This window comes from Balaenoptera physalus, assembly GCF_965194825.1.
Source record: "Balaenoptera physalus genome assembly, chromosome: 11".
Taxonomy (NCBI): Eukaryota; Metazoa; Chordata; class Mammalia; order Artiodactyla; family Balaenopteridae; genus Balaenoptera; species Balaenoptera physalus.
The window spans coordinates 56,943,391-56,961,249 of record NC_138896.1 but is presented as its reverse complement, the minus strand read 5'-3'; the positions used below and the strand labels follow the sequence as shown (position 1 = coordinate 56,961,249).

General features: G+C 38.7%; 1 protein-coding gene across 2 annotated transcripts in view; it reads left to right on the top strand.

Moving 5' to 3' along the window:
• GADL1 (glutamate decarboxylase like 1) overlaps nucleotides 1–17,859 on the top strand; it is a 181,804-nt gene that overhangs the window by 160,988 nt on the left and 2,957 nt on the right. The window lies entirely within an intron of this gene.

Sequence of the window (17,859 nt, the reverse complement as noted above, 5' to 3'; positions counted from 1 at the left end):
CTCCCTTTCCCCTTTGGCAACCATAAGTTTGTTTTTTATGTTTGTGAGTTTCTTTCTGTTTTGTCAATAAGATGATTTGTATCATTTTTTAGATTCCACATATAAGTGGTATCATGTGATACTTGTCTTTCTCTGTCTGACTTACTTCACTTAGTATGATCCTCGCTAGGTCCATCTGAAACGGAGCAGGACCCTATGGTCCTTGCCCCCACCACGTCCTCAGCCTGCCTTTTGTCTGGGGGAAAACTTTAGCCGAAGAATAAGTTTAATCAGAGAAGTGAGAAAATGCAGAAACAAAGGAAAACAGTCCAACAAGACTAAATAATAATAGTTTAGTCATTAAGCAAAGTCAAGGACCTGTAGTTCCTCCTCAAAGGCTATAGATAATATTCTGAGCCGTGTCCTGCGAGCTGTCTTATAGATACTGAAACCCCCACCAGGTGGAAGAGGTTAATACATGATGACCAGACTGTAGCCATGACATAAGCTGCCACAATTCCGAGAACAGCCTCAAAGAAATGGGAACAAACCCACCCTGGAACAGAAGATTAACTGTACTTAACACAATCAAGATGATGGTGGTCAGACCATTGGTGGATGACCAATTTCAAGATGAGCGTCAGAGCTGACTGTGCTGTTTCTACATGTAGCCCCCCCCCCCCCCCCCCCCGCCTATAAAAGCTCTTGCCCACTGATTGTCAGTGGGAGGAGTCGGCCTTTGGACAAGAGCCTGCCCCGCAACCTGGTTGCTGGCCTCCAAAATAAAGCAAGCTTCCCCTTCCACGAGGCTTGCCTCTTTATTGGCTTTTGAGCGGCGAGCAGCTGGACCCACTTTAGGTAAGTATTTGGTTCCCAGCGTGAGGCTGGGCTCTCGCGATATCTGGCTCCCAGGTTTCCCTGAGTAGGGCCGCCGCCATGAAGATGCACTGGGTTGGCTGTGAGGAGCCCTCTGCTTGTGGCTTATTGGCCCTGAGAGGGGGATTTGGGGGGACGTTCCTAGCAGGTTCCCAAACCATTTGTTTCGGGGCTCCTCCCTGTTTCTCCCCTGCTCGGCACTGGCTACCAATGTACGCTTTCCCTTGGTGGAACGGAAAGATGCCTCACGACGAGCTGACGAGCTCCAAGACCCAGTAAGTCCACCGGAGTGCACCCGGCAAACTTCTCTTTTGAGCACGAAGCGTCGTTTGGGTGTTTTGCTAGTTGGTTCTGATGTGTGTCTGACGTCGAGGCCTGTTTGTGTTGGGAAGTGTTTGGGACTTTATCAGTCATCTCTCGGAGGATTTGTGACAGTTCTGTTTTCTGGTGTATGAGTGTATATTCCATTTGTGTGATTGGTATCTTTGTTGTCTTTTGTAAAATGGGAAATTCAGGTTCAATTCATTAGAAAAACCTTAGCTATGATATTATGACTAAAGAAAAAGAAAGATGATTTTTTTAACAATATATGACAATGGTATTCTTTAGACTCTGGAAAAAAATGGTTAAGATGAAACTCTTTTGAAACTCCAGAACTGTTTCTGTTTGCATATGCAGTTAGAGAAAGCTAGCTTGATAAAATACTGTTTTCAGAATTCTGACCCTGAGAGAACAAAAATATACTTCGGAGAAAACTTGAAGTTAGCTCTCATCATGTCCTTGAAATACAAACACAGCCCACTTTGCCTGAGACTTCAGCCTTTCGTTAATTAGTAGAACTTCAGAAGATGTTTGGGTTTATTAAACACGCATCTTGTACCACATTAAGGAGAAATTATGCTACAAGAAAAATGTAAGTTTTTAGAGGTTATGGAATATGTTCTTAAGTTTGCCAATCAGTAAATGCTGGAGTAACAGTTCAGTTACTTGTTTCTTGGTTTTGTTAAGGATTTTAAGGGTTAAAAATTGTAATATGTAATTAAAGCTACTAAAAACCAAGTTAAAAGCAGATAAATCACTTGCAACATGTAAAGCCATCAGATAATGTTCTTACCAACAAAGAGTTCTTCTAAATCAGTAAGAAAAAGATGATTACCCAAAATGGGCAAAGAACCATATGAACAAGCGGTTCTTAAAAAGAGGACATTCAAGTGGCCAGCGGATGAGTTGAAACCCTGGGGCACTTACAGGAGAGTGAGAGCATGGGAATGGAATGATGATTACCTGCCAGAGGCAACAGAGCCCCTGGAACGTGAAACGGCTTTGTTACATAGCTGCGCTTGGGACATACTTAAGTTCAATTATGTGAAATGGTCATTTATTATTGTTGGTTATTTATTATTACTCTACTTGAACGTAACTTGACAACGTATGGCTTATCCTAACTTTTTTTTTTAATTAATTAATTTATTTATTTTTGGCTGCATTTGGTCTTCGTTGCTGCACGCCAGCTTTCTGTAGTTGCGGTGTGCAGGCTTCTCATTGCAGTGGCTTCTCTTGTTGCAGAGCACAGGCTCTAGGCTCATGGGCTTCAGTAGTTGTGGCATGTGGGCTCAGTAGTTGTGGCTCACGGGCTCTAGAGCACAGGCTCAGTAGTTGTGGCACATGGGCTTAGTTGCTCCACGGCATGTGGGATCTTCCCGGACCAGGGCTCAAACCTGTGTCCCCTGCATTGGCAGGCGGATTCTTAACCACTGAGCCACCAGGGAAGCCCCTTATCCTTAACTCTTAAATAAAAGAAGCTTAGTTTTAGCAAGTAGACATATTTCCCTGTGAATTTTCTTAGCTTCCCCAACCCGGTCAGGAATGTCAGACCCCAGGGTCCACTCTCTGCCCTTAGACTCAGCATCTAGGGAGCATTCCCTTGGCCAACATCTAGAGGGCTATTTTGCAGATATTCCAAAATGATAGCTCTTGAATAAATAATAATACATACATTGCCAATCAAATTCAAAGTTGGTCTTTTTAAGTGGCAGATCCCTTTTTGTCACACAAATTCTTACATAGAACTCCAACATGTAAGACAGGTAAAGAGGAGCTTGGTTGAGGCCAAGAAGGACCCTGTCTGCTTTGCCTCCTTTTTGCCTCTTGTGGCAGCCCCTCTCTCCAGGGGCAGCACCCTGCAGCCAACACTTTTTACATGACTTTAAGGAAAAAGTGTTGCTGACATTCCGCCTGTGTACACCAGCACCGGATTAAATCTTGGAGACAGAGTTTTGGGTGAAGTAGAAAAGAATAGCTTTATTGCTTTGCCAGGCAAAGGGGGCCACAGCGGGCTAATGCCCTCAAAACTGTGTACCCCTGGAGGGGGTAGTGCGGAGTTTTATAGTAATGGTTCAAAGAGGATGTGATCAGCTGATGGACATTCTTCTGATTGGCTGGTGGTGAGGTAATTGGGAGTCAGCATCATCAACCTTCTGGTTTCAACCAGTCTAGGGTCTATGTGCTTGTGGTCAGTAGTTTTCACCTGGAGGGGGTCTGCTTCCTGTACAAACAACTCAGGAGTGTGTCAGGCCTTTATCTGTATCTTTCAGGGAACTGGGAGTTAGGTGATTCTGCTATGTGATGGATTTATAGTCTAAATTGTCATCATTTCCCCAGCCCAACAGCTGTTCTCTGTTTCTACATCTTCACAATTCCCAATCATAACTCTTAAGTCAACATTTTACTTCAAAAGTCCGGGACACAGGGGCTTGTATGTGGCTTCAAAAGCAACTTCTAATTTTAAGTACTGGGTTCAATAGTGTTGAGCGAGCTCCATAAGGAAGAATGTATAATCACTTTTGTTAATTTGTTCAATATGTGCAAACCTAAAGCATTTTGTTACTTAAGTGTATATCAAAACATCACATTGGACACTATAAATATATAACATTCTTTTTTCTCAAATAGACCTCATAAAGCTAGAAAAAAATGAAATTAAAATGAAACATTAAAAAAAGAATCTAAGGGAAACAACAAAATACTATTTTTTGCCCTCAAGGGTCCCATTTACTTTGCTGAGCCATCAATTGAGTCATCTGTTCTGACTCAAAGCAAGGTCAGTAACTTGTGGGAGAAACTGAAAGGACCCAGAGGTGTCAAGACAAAGTGTAGAAGGTGTTCCTGGAGCCCACAGGCCTCCTGATCAGCGTTTCTCAGCAGGGGCCTCACTGGCATTTGGGGCAACATCATTCTTCCCTGGGCAAGTTGTGTCTAACCATTATGAAGCGTTTGTCATTCTTGACCTCACACATCAAGTGCAAGAAGCACGCAGCTGTCAGTCATTGCAATAACCCAAAATGCCCGGACTCCTTTCCAAACGCCCCTGAGAGGTGGTGCCAGCCTTGGCTGAGCATTACCGAATAACTTGCCATTTTAAGGAACAATATAGGGATCTCGCAGCGTGGGCTAACGTTTGGGGGTTGGCCCACAACAGTTACTGAGGAGCTGTGAGCTCATGTGACACCAGTGAGTATTAAGGTTTTACTTTATAGAGTGTGTAAAACATTTATTGTGTCCATTCTCCAGCTAAAGCTTTCAGTTCAGTTTGGTTTCTTTTTATGACTGTTCATTCTGGCTGCCTTGAATATATGACTGACATTAGGTTTACTGGAATTGCCGTCATTGTCATTTCTACGTTACAAACACCGCATGTGAAGCTGTGTTCTTCATTCTTCCTGGAGGTCTGACCTCTTTGTTTCTGTGGCTTTGCTCATCTGTACTGGGAAGCGTATAGACAGGGCAGTGCTTTTAAAGTGAAGCACTTTTTAGTGTTTTGCTGATTTTGAGATATACTCCAGAGGAAAATAAGGATAAGAATCCATATTTGAAAAAAGGTATGCCCCGAGTGTGGCCTGTTTCTCCATGTCTGCCAAGCTGAAATGATCTCTTAGATGCAAATGATTTCATGGGCTCTGGACCACCGATTTTACATAATGTAAGCTTGGGAGGCACACCAGGGCAGCTCACCTCTAAATTGTAGAGTGGAGACATCAGGGGAAAAGAGTGAGGGCAAAGGAGTAGGAGAAGAATTGAGCAGGTAAGGAATGGCAGGAAATATATCGAGAGAGGAAAATTGATTCTTTAAGCATTCAGTACGAAGAGTTTCATTGTTTCCTGGTCCATAATTAAGTGTTTTGAATACTTTTTCATGTTTTATGATTAACAGAAAAGTTGGCTAACAGCTTCTTTGAAGGTCACTCGTTTATTATGAAATCAACATAAGCAATTCAGGAAGGGGAGATTCCCAATCTCACCTCCTTCCTCTCTCAAAATTGTTTTTTCCTGTCCAACACCTCTCACCTCCTACTGTACCATATGTCTCCAACATCCTAGTTAAAGGACTGCCATTGTCCAGGTTCCCAAACTTGCATCATGATAGCAAGAACTTGAGTGCCTGGTCAGTAAACATACAGACCAATGGCCTGTCCCATCAAAATTCACATTCAGCTGCTGTGGATTGGGGTCTAGATGCAGGTGCCGTGTATCGTCAGGCACATTTGGGAAGCACCTAACACAGCTCTTTGATCTTCCTTTGATAAAAATGTACATGGCAGGACAACACAAAGACTAAAGTTTTGGATACAAGCTCATGAATATGGGGACAAATGACCTTTTCATTATATGTGAACTTTTCACATGTCCAAAGGAGAAGTAACTTCATTACTTAGAAAATATTTCTGTATGCTGCAAAATTACACAACACATAGAAATTTCTAGAATACAATAGAAACTCGTCCCTGCCCACAGTACATTTCAAGGGAAACTTCTCTCCCCACCATCAAACGGCCAAGATAATCAACAACTGTTTTACTTTTTAAAGAAAAAAAAAGTTTGCTTTGTTAATTTTTGTCTGATTTGGAAAAAACCTGGAACATAAATAGAAGATTAATATAGAAGCAGCATACATGAGGTGTAAGATTTAATTTCTAAAACTGGTAACTCACAACCTCTCAGAATTATTTAATACAGTTTAGATGCTTTGGGGAGAAAGAATAAGTTACAAGTCATGTTTTCACAACACTTTCAAATGCTCATGTCTCAAGAGATAATGAAATAAGAGTAATAAAAGACCAGGTGTGAATGTAAATTGATTAAAAGCAAATTCATTTTAAGAAATTAATAATACTAGTTCATATTATTGAGTGCCTAGCAGATGCCAACTCTATGCTTGTTTTTTTTTTTTAATAAATTTATTTATTTAATTCAGTTATTTTTGGCTGCATTGGGTGTTCGTTGCTGCACGCGGGCTTTCTCTAGTTGCGGTGAGCAGGGGCTACTCTTCATTGCGCCGTGTGGACTTCTCATTGCAGTGGCTTCTCATTGCAGAGCATGGGCTCTAGGCGTGCAGGCTTCAGTAGTTGTGGCACGTGGGCTCAGTAGTTGTGGCTCGTGGGCTCTAGAGACACAACTTGCGGGCTTACTTTCTCTGCAGCATGTGGGATCTTCCCGGACCAAGGCTCGAACCCGTGTCCCCTTCATTGGCAGGCAGATTCTTAACCACTGTGCCACCAGGGAAGCCCCTGTGCTTGGTGTTTTTATCTATATTATTTCATTTAGTCCACATGACAATCCTACAAGGGATTATCAGTTTTTCATAAGAGAGGACTATGAGTCCCACAGGAGTCATAGTCTTAAGTCCAAAGTTCTTGTCCAGAGTCACACAGAATTTCAGGAATTGGGTCCCTAGTCAGTAAACTAGTCTCTTGGTCTATTTATGGTTAGTCTAAACCATAGAACTTAGCCTCTAAATTGGGACACTTATAACAGTGAAAAGGAGTGCTGTGATAATTACAGGTATAAGTTGAGTCTGTCCTGAGGACAGTGGATGTTTGGCCACTCATATGTGCATAGAGCTAGTTTATTTAGTCATCAGGCAAAATAAGCATGGGGTGGGGTATAAGAATTGAATTGGGGCATATAAAAATACTTGCTAACTTTTAAAGATGGCTCCAAAATACAAAAGAAAAACTGCAAAATCACAGATAATGAACATTATGTTAACTTAGTCAATCACAACTCAACTGAAATCTTCTATAATTATGTGTGAATTCTATTTAATAAGTACAGTGATATTCTTACTGAATGCAAGTTTGTGTGCCCAACACACAGTGAGTCCAAACAACCAAAACGTCGGAGTTTGGAGCAGAGAAAAGGCTTATTGCAGGGCCATGCGAGGCGATGGGTGGGCCATGCCCAAAAAACCCCAAACTCCCCAAAGGGTTTCAGCAAAGCACTTTTAAAGGCAAACTGGAGGGAGGGGGGCATGGTTAGTTACAAACTTCTTGGTGCCAGAATCCTTCATTCTTGCAGCTGTCCCCATAGGTCATAATGCTCCTGTAAACCTCCAACAAAACACATGTTATTCTCTGTTCTGCAACTTTTTACCTTTATATGAATGGACTCTTAAAGGTCAGAGACTTGAGAATGGGCTATCCTGCATATTTCAGGCTATACGCAACATTCTTTTACAAAAGGTGCAGAGCCAGCATGACTAAGCACAGGCAACAGAGCACAAAGGTTAAAGCAAAAGGAACAGATCTAATATAAAGTCAGATTTGTTTTTCCCTATTACAGTATATATGATCTTTTTTTTTAATATAAGTTTATTTATTTATTTATTTTTGGCTGCATTGGGTCTTCGCTGCCGCGCACAGGCTTTCTCTAGTTGCGGCGAGTGGGGGCTACTCTTAATTGCGGTGCCCAGGCTTCTCATTGCAGTGGCTTCTCTTGTTGCGGAGCACGGGCTCTAGGCACGTGGGCTTCAGTAGTTGTGGCACGTGGGATTCAGTAGTTGTGGCTCGCGGGCTGTAGAGCTCAGGCTCAGTAGTTGTGGTGCATGGGCTTAGTTGCTCTGCAACATGTGGGATCTTCCCGGCCCAGGGATCGAACCCGTGTCCCTGCATTGGCAGGCGGATTCTTAACACTGTGCCACCAGGGAAGCCCCAGTATATTTGATCTTATGTGCTTCAGAGCCTCCAAAAAACCTCAGACCATACAGTTTCCATTAGTCTCCACTGCCCACCATGAAGAAAAGCTTCAAGTGCCACCATGTCCAAAATACCTTTATCCTTTGCATCTAAGAGTGGTCAACATGACCCTTGTCATTTTCAGACCTACAGAGAACTCAAGTGATTTGCTAAAGGACATGCAGTGAGTGGTAGAACTAGAAGGAAACATCCCAATTCATGCTCCATTTCCTTTCCAGATTTTGTTCTCTAGACTCTTCTTTTTTTTTCAGTTTTAATATTTTTTATTGAAGTATAGTTGATTTACAATGCTGTGTTAATTTCTGCTGTACAGCAAAGTGATTCAGTTATACATATGTATACATATATATATATATATATATATACACATTATTTTTTTATACTTTTCCATTATGGTTTATCATAAAAGCTTACATCTGCTAACCCTAACCTCCCACTCCATCCCTCCTCCAACCCTCTCCCCATTGGCAACGACCAGTCTGTTCTCCATGTCCGTGATTCTGTTTCTGTTTCATAGATAGGTTCATTTGTGTCATATTTTAGATTCCACATATAAGTGATATCATATGATATTTGTCTTTCTCTGTCTGACTTACTTCACTTAGTATGATAATCTCTAGTTGCATCCATTGTTGCTGCAAATAGCATTATTTTGTTCTTTTTTTATGTCTGAGTAGTATTCCATTGTATATATGTACCACATCTTCTTTATCCATTCACCTGTCGATGGACATTTAGGTTGCTTCCATGTCTTGGCTATTGTGAATAGTGCTGCTATGAACATAGGGGTGCATGTATCTTTTTGAATTACAGTTTTATCTGGATATATGCCCAGGAGTGGGATTGCTGGATCAAATGGTAGCTCTATTTTTCGTTTTTTAAGGAACCTCCATACTGTTCTCCATAATGGCTGTACCAATTTATATTCCCACCAACTGTGTAGGAGGGTTCCCTTTTCTCCACACCGTCTCCAGCATTTGTTATTTGTAGACTTTTTGATGATGGCCATTCTGACTGGTGTGAGGTGGTACCTCATTGTAGTTTTGATTTGTATTTCTAGATTCTTCTTGAGTAAGAATATTAATCTCCATCATGGACTGTCTGTTCACAGCATTACACACTTCACCCACAATATCACATTCCATATTTTATCAATCTTAGGAAGAGATCTGTACTATTATTACTATCTCTTGCCTAGAGATAAGGAAACTGGGGCACTAGGAGCTGAAGATACTTGCATGATCTCACATATCTACATGGCCCTCTCAGAATCTCTGTTGTTTTTTAAGTTAATTAATTTATTCACTTCTTAATTTACACACACGTAAAGTTTACCTTTTAAGGTGCACAGTTCTATGAGTTTTGACAAGTGCATAGCATTATCTCCTAGCAAGGCTTTACATTAGGTTCTGAGGGATATAAAGAAAAATAAGGTGAAGACCTAGCTTTGAACAGAGTTTATAGTCCAATGGTCATGTATCCACACTATAGTAGCAGTTTTCCTTCTTTGAGTCAGAAATGCTCTTAGAAATGTGGAAGTGCTTTAATGTTGTTCTGGCAGGTAATGGTTTCTTCCTTGATGGGGGGTGGAGACTGCCTGTGTGATCAACCATAAGCAAAATTTCTGCTGTTTAGGGCTGTGAGCTCAGAACAATTTTAGACAAAAGCAAACTGTGTTAGGAGGGCAAATGCCTATTCTATATAGAATGTCATGTTTGGGGCAAATTACTCTAAAGTGTTTGGAAATACAAAGGAATGGTTTCTGTATTGTGAGGTAGCAACTGTTTCTTTTGTATCGGGTGAGAGATTCCATTTACTACATTTTAAGGATGTAAAGGTAACCATTACCACAAAGAACTTTTTTTATAAGACTAAAAACTCACTTTCTCCTTTGGACTATATCATGTTTAGACCATAAGGAAATGTTTTCTTTCAATAGCTGTTCATTTAGCAACAACCTCCCTGTGTAACACAGAGGTTACAAATGGGAGGATATATATTTAGCTGAATTCAAAACCCATTTCTATATGTTCTGAATTGCATGTGTAAAGGAAAAGCCAATTTTTTTTTCTTTGATGGGAAGTTTCACTGTTATAATAGTGTTCATTTTTCCTTAATTTATAATTTCACATATATCCAAACAGCAGAAATATGTTAAACCCGTGAAAATGAAAATATCTTTTTTTAAAAAAATTTTATTGGAGTATAGTCAATTTACAATGTTGTATTAGTTTTCAGGTGTACAGCAAATTGATTCAGTTATACACACAAATACACACACACACACACACACACACACACACACACACATATTCTTTTTCAGATTCTTTACCCATATAGGTTATTACAGAATACTGAGTAGAGTTCTACAGTAGTAGTCACAGTTGGTTATCTATTTTATATATAGTAGTGTGTGTATGTTAATCCCAAGCTCCTAATTTATCCCTCCCCTCCATACATTTGTTTCCCCTTTGGTAACCATAAATTTGTTTTCGAAATTTGTGAGTCTGTTTCTGTTTTGTAAATAAGTTCATTTGTACCATTTTTTTTAGATTCCACATAGAAGTGATATCATATGATATTTGTCTTTCTCTGTCTGACTTCAGTTAGTAAGATAATATCTAGGTCCATCCATGTTGCTACAAGTGGCATTATTTCATTCTTTTTTTGGCTGAGTAATATTCCATTGTATATATGTACTACATCTTCTTTATCCATTCCTCTGTTGATGGTCATTTAGATTGCTTCCATGTTTTGACTATTGTAAATAGTGCTGTTATGAACATAGGGATGCATGTATCTTTTTGAATTGGAGTTTTCTCCAGATAAATGCCCAGGAGTGGGATTACTGGATCATATGGTAGTTCTATTTTTAGGTTTTTAAGGAATCTCCATACTGTTCTCCATAGTGGTTGTACCAATTTACACTCTCACCAACAGTGTAGGAGGGTTCTCTTTTTCTCCACAACCTCTCCAGCATTTATTGTTAGTAGACTTCTGATGATGGCCATTCTGACTAGTGTGAGGTGATACCTCATTGTAGTTTTGATTTTCATTTCTCTGATAATTATTGATGTTGAGCATCTTTTCATATGCTTTTTGGACATCTGTATGTCTTCTTTGGAGAAATGTCTATTTAGATCTTCTGCCCGTTTTTTGATTGGGTGGTTTGTTTTCTTGACATGGAACTGCATGAGGTGTTTTTATATTTTGGAAATTAATCCCTTGTAGGTTGCTTCATTTGCAAATATTTTCTTCCATTCTGTAGGATGTCTCTTCTCTTGGTTTATGATTTCCTTTGCTGTGCAAAAGTTTTTTAAGTTTAATTAGGTCCCATTTGTTTGTTTTTATTTTCATTACTCTAGGAGGTGGATCAAAAAAGATATTGTTGCGATTTATGTCAAAGAGTGTTCTGCCTATGTTTTCCTCTAAGAGTTTTATAATGTCCAGCCTTACATTTAGGTCTTTTATCCATTTTGAGTTTATTTTTGCGTATCGTATTAGAGAATGTTCTAATTTCATTCTTTTACATGTAGCTGTCCAGTTTTCCCAGTACCACTTATTGAAGAGACTGTTTTTTCTCCATTGTGTATTCTTGCCTTTTTTGTCATAAAGATCATAGGTCTGTGGGTTTATTTCTGGTCTTTCTATCCCGTCCATTGAGCTATATTTCTGTTTTTGCACTAGTACCTTGCTGTTTTGATTACTGTAGCTTTGTAGTATAGTCTGAATTCAGGGAGCCTGGTTCCTCCAGCTCTGTTTTTCTTTCTCAGGATTGCTTTGGCTATTTGGGGTCTTTTGTGTTTCCATACAAATTTTAAAATTTGGAAAAGCCAGTTCTTACGTACAGTCAGAAGAAATCAAGGTATCTTGTTCTTATGTACAGTTAGAAGAAATCAAGATAAAAATGTTCATTTAAGTTTTGGGAAGTTCTTATATGTTTGAGCTCTTTCATGATCAGAAATTGATGGAATGCACTTATCCATTGGAGAGTATATCTTTTTTTAATCGAAGCTAAAAGGAAAATAAGAGATGCAAATCTATTTTTAGACTGTGATCCAGTATCAGTGTTATGATGGCCTTCCATTCACTGGCTCATGCAAGGACCATCATGATGCTTTAGTTATGGAGATAAATACCAGAGAAAGTAATGAACAAATAAAGGATTTACAGGCTTTCTCACATCTTATTTTCTATAACTGCAAAACTGGGCATTCAGGAATGCCTGGGGAATCTCTCCAGGGTAGCTTTTCTCTGATGATTGATTGGCCTTCAGCTTATATGCACTGGGAAAGCCCCGTTTGCTTCCTAGATCGTCACTGTGCTGGTCTGCACTTTTCTCAGAGGAAGGAAGGCCCCTGGAAGGCCCACTTAAGTTCTCTGACTGGTTTAGTCTTGCTAATTCTTCTCTTGGACTGGAATTCCTCCATTTAAATTCTGGCCGTTGCTGCTATTCATGCCCTGAATTCTGGCCCTCACCTTGATCAGCATTGCATCTCTATCTGGGCTCAGAAAATCTGAGATGTCCCCAAACTATACAAAAAAAAATTACTTAAATGGGGAAAGGAGTTACATACCTTGTTATAAGTCTTGGAAAGAGTTTTGTGTTGGGTGCCAGGTACCAAGTGTGGACATTTCCTGCCAACTCTTTTCATGAGCTAGATTTTAATATCCTACTCGGAAGAACACACCTCAAGTTTAACATGGAAGATGGGGCTTATTTGGAACCCAGATTATTTGGGAAGACAATATAAAGCAAGCTACTTGTTGTGCTGGTTCAAGAATAATTGTTCTGGAAGCAATCCACTGTGGCAACCCTGCCCACCCATCTGTGGCTCTGGTTTCATGCTCTCCTGGAGAAGAAGAGACAGGAAGAACTTTTTCATTTCCTGGCTCAATTCAGAGTTTCTGAAAGAAGCCCAGCGAACCTAATATTCATGCACTTTTTCCTTCTAAGGGGTAGATTTTATACATTGTAATGTATTTTTTTCCATTTTGACCAGGGAGTTAGTAAATTATGTCCGAAGCCAAATCTAGCTTATCACCTATTTGTGTACAGCCTAGGAGCTACAAATGTGCTTAATATTTTTAAGAGGTTGAAAAATAATGAAAAGCAGTTAATATTTTGTGACATGTGAAAATCATATGATATTGAATATTAAATTTCATTGTCCCTAAATAAAGTCCCTAAATAGCCATGCTCATTTATTTATATATTGTCTAGGGCTGCTTTCATGCTACAGTAGCATAGTTGAGTATTTGCAGCAGAGCTTGTATGACTTACAAAGCCTAAAATATTTACTGTCTGGTGTTTTACAGAAAAAAAAAGCTTACCAAACTAGAGCTAGAGCAACTAACATTCAACATAGCAGCTGAATCAGCCCCCACTATCTTGCTTTCTCAGTGTTTATTTGCTTAACCATGTATTGCAATGAGTAGCTTTGGTATGGCTATAAACTCTGTTCTGGGAAATACAGAAGGTGCCAAAGATGTATGAAGTTTAGTGTAAATATAAGGAAATTAAAAACTCTTCCAAGTGACTTTTATAGAGAGAAAAAATATTGTAGATAATTTTCTTCATTTGATACAACTAACTCTCCTTTAGGCAAAATAATCTTAGAAAAAGTTTTATTAATTACAATAAAACTCTAATAATTTATTCTTCAGTTTATTAGTCTGCCTGCCCACTCCATGTTCTACCCACAAGATGTGCAAATTATTATGAGTTTAGCCTCCTACTCCTTAAAAAATCTTTGCTTCCTTAGAGATTACAGAACGAAGATTTAATTAAATTGAAATTGAGAAAACAACTGTAAAATCTGGAGTTTGAAGAACATCAATTTAGGGGAGAATTTAGCAAAGCACAAATCTTGCTGGGTTTATTAGAAGCTCCGAATGATTCTGCTATCTAGAGTCACAGTAGAAGTGTATGTAGTCTTTGTCCCTCATATTTGCTTAAAGGATCACTTCCTTTAATTACAGGCCTATCTTCTCAGTCATGCTGGGTGTTGTGCTGCCCCATATTTTGCAGGTGAAAATGTGACTATTTCACCCTTATAGCATCTGATGGGAAAAGTTGTATAAAGATCCTAATGTCTAGGAGATTTTGAGACATTTATAATCTCTGAACTAGACTTTGAAGAACTGATTTAGAGTTTTCATGATTGGGTTCATGGTTTCACTGAAGTGCCATTGGAAGCAGTTCCAAGACTTAACAAGTGGGACATGTTTAGGTAAACTATGGCACAGTGGTTTAGTGAAAAACAAAAACACAATTCAAAATGGTATGGAGATTATGCCAATATGCAGAAGTAAGTATGAAAAATAACACCAACATTCATAACTAAAATTATATACACCCCTAAGGAGACAAGGGAGTTAGAACAGAGCAGCAATCCTCAAAATGTGGTCTCCAGCACCCTGCAGATCCATGAACTGGGTGTCTGCCATAAGAAAAACATGGGAACCCAAAGTTACTGTTTAGAAACTTTTATAACAACAGTAAGTTTGCTGTTGATTTTTTTTAAAAAAACACTAATTTAGCTTGTACTTATTATGTCTTCTTTTTACCTTCTTTCTTTTTGTGTCTTTTAAAAAAAAATTTAAATTAATTTTATTGAAGTATAGTTGATTTACAATGTTTTTTAAATTTCTGCTGTACAGCAAAGTGACTCAGTTATATACACATACACATACATTCTTTTCCATTATGGTTTATCACAGGATATTGAATATAGTTCCTGTGCCATACAGTAGGATCTTGTTTTTATGTCTCTTTTATTTCATTTTTATTTAGTAATTAATTTTCATTTAGTTATTCACTTTTATTTTATTTCACAAAAGAATGTAATGGACTGGAAAAAATAAACTTCCTTACAGAGAGTTTGAGAAACACTTTGTATATTGAAAAAAAATGTGTTGTTTAACATTAAATAAGTTACACATTTTTAAGAAGAAATGTCACTGTATAGACCTGAGGATTTTATTTTAATAAAAGGCTCTGGTGACACCTGGTCAGTTATCTGTTACCAAGTTACTGTACTTGGCCTGAATGAGAGAGTTGTTTTTTTCTTTTCCTTGGGTTTAAGCAACTTTTAAATACCAAATGCTGTTGATGCAGCAGGGGTGTGGCAACAAAATTCTGTTTAAATGGCTAAATCATTGCTGAAACATAATTTAAGGGGGGGAAACAGCAACCCTACAGAAATGTGTCGATTAAGTTCCTGTGCAACCAGATAGAAATGTCAGGATCTTCCTCCACTTAAGATGCAGGGACCAGAGCACTGAGGCAGGAGAAAAGAACTTGATTTACAATTTGGGGGAAAAACCAGCAGTAAAATAATTGCGAGCTGGAAAGCAATCTCACTCCTGCTAAATTGCTTTCCTCCTTGCGTGCTCCATTTAGGGGCGATATTCGGATACTTACATTTAGTTTGCGCATATTTTCTTTCCCTTGTGAATATTCCATCTTGTCGGATTAGGACTGTTTCTCTGCTGTGATCAGCAAAATAGAATATCCTAGTTGCCAAGAATTGGATTATGCCTGAAGCTTTATAAATAGGAAGTGGTTTTTTTTTTTTTTTTTTTTTTTTTTTATGTACAAAGGTGACAAGCTGGCTAGTCACGAGAATATTCTGGTCCCTAAATTGCAAAAATGTGGATTCTTTTCAAATAAGCTTTAATTTGGGTTCATGAGAATCAGAGACATGAAAAGCACATTGCAAATTTTAAAGAGTTGGTAAAATATTAACAATAACAACAACCGCTACTACTACAAATATAGTTTGTGGCAGATTTAATGAATGATGTTGGTGTTGCTTACAGCTTGCTTTCCCCATGAAGTATTTAAACAAAGGAGGTTTTCCCCTCTTGGCCAGGAGTAATTACCTCTAGGAATTAAGCTTATATTCATGGGTACGAAAATAAGATGTGTGTTGTACTGCCAAACCCTTATTTAGCTGGTTCTCTGAATCACACAGATATTTAGTCATTTCTTTATAATTTTTGAAAGTCAGTGACAAAATTTGGCTTAGAAGTTTGGTTCTGATGCCAAGTGTTCTGCCCATGGAAGCAAATTTTTATGCCTTACAAAGAGCAAGAATTTAAAGATCAAAAATATCTTTATATTAACACATCTGAGTGCCTCTTAGTTTTATCTTTCTTGCTCACATTAGGAGATGTTTTTGGTTTGCTAACAAGAAATGCAAACCTGACATTCATTTTGATAAGCGCCTCCTGTGAGCCGCATTAGGAGCTGGAATCAAAATTCTACTGCTCTCCAAAGGTAAGGCATAAATTATCATTTGGGAAAAAAAAATAGAGGAAAAATAAATAGGAATAAATAATGCAAATTAGGTTTGAGCCAAGAACATGCCTGTTTTAAATTTAAAATTTGCTCTAAGCCAGAGCGGATTATATCCTGGGTACCACCTAGAGGAGGATGGAGATAAATAGGAAGGGAATTTTTATTTTAAAAAAAGTCTACAGAACCTCAAGCTGTAAGCCCTAAAATTGGTAGTCTGTGACTCTCCTGGGCAGACATTTGCCCCACATGGACCAGATCTTCCTGGCATTGATTAGCACGGGCACTGTGGGCCATGCCTTCTCATACCTACTCTCACACCTACAGGTTACATGCAAGAGCCCACTCGCTCTTGGAATTAAAAATAAATGTATCTTTGTCATGAGCCTAAGTCAGCCCACAGTTCTGCATTGCCCTGTGACTAGGAGGATTTTAAGAGCGGTAAATGACAAATGGGGGGTTAGAAGTTTAAATTACATGTGATTGTGCACACACATGCACACATACACCCACACATGCACATACATACACACCACACAAACACACATATGCACATACATACACATCCACACATGCTTGCATACACATATACACACATGCACAAACACACGCATTCATACCCACATATGCACTAGAAGCCCACCTACCTAAGGGGATGAGGATTGGTCACGTTAAAGCAAATAATCCTAGAAAAATATGTGATGCATACGTAACTTAAATATTTTAACTTAAAACACATCTATGTGCATTTTAATTTCCCCATCTTTCGATGGAAAGGTTTTTTTTTTTTTTTCCATCAAGTGAGGATCTCCAAGAGCAAATGAGGCTTTTCTTGAGCAGAGTTCTGATGCTCTGAGGGTGTCTATGGTTCTTACATAAACTATACTCTTCAGGAATCATCTGTCCTTTCCAGCTCAGGTTTCTTTAAATGGAAAGCGTGCTCAGCACCTAGGCAGCCACCTGTGGGCAGATTTGGTCTGGACTCTCAAGACTTTGTTTTAAAGCTTTTACAGCTCTCCCATCACACCTAACTTGATGGCAGTAAATTCTGGCAGCCCCTCGCCTCCTTTATCTGGTCTTTCCAAAGGATTCAGCTTAGTTTTTATGGAAAACACTCTCCTTTTCACTTTTCCTTTGCTTAGTACTATTTCACTAGATTTTATAATTCTAATAAGAAATGGTACTTGCATAGACAGCTTTGGAAGAAAACTGATGATACGAGCATACAAATTGAAGGGTTTCAAATGGGCATGAGTAAGCATACACAGAGTTACCTACCAGCTTCCAGCTTCAGTATCCACTGGACTTTGCCACTAAGTTTTGCAAAGAGAATGGAGGTGATGTTGGTTTAACCCTGTTTTCCTAATCTAAAAAGCTCAGAATAAAATTTGTGACACATTCCCAGACATTTATAGAACCTGATGGTCTGTATTTTTTCAGTAACTTGACCTCCGACTTCATCTTCTTCTTCTACATTTATTTTTCATTAAAGCTTTTATATTTTCTTTTTATGTTCCTTTTACTGTGAGAGACGTCCAATCCTTCGCTAGAATGACTGTGACTGTGCTTAGTAAGTCTTCGTTTTTGCTGTTGTAAGCACAGTAATAGTTCATGTTTTACAAGATTTAAGTTCTAAAATGAGCACATGATGAAAAAAGTATTTAGCTAAAA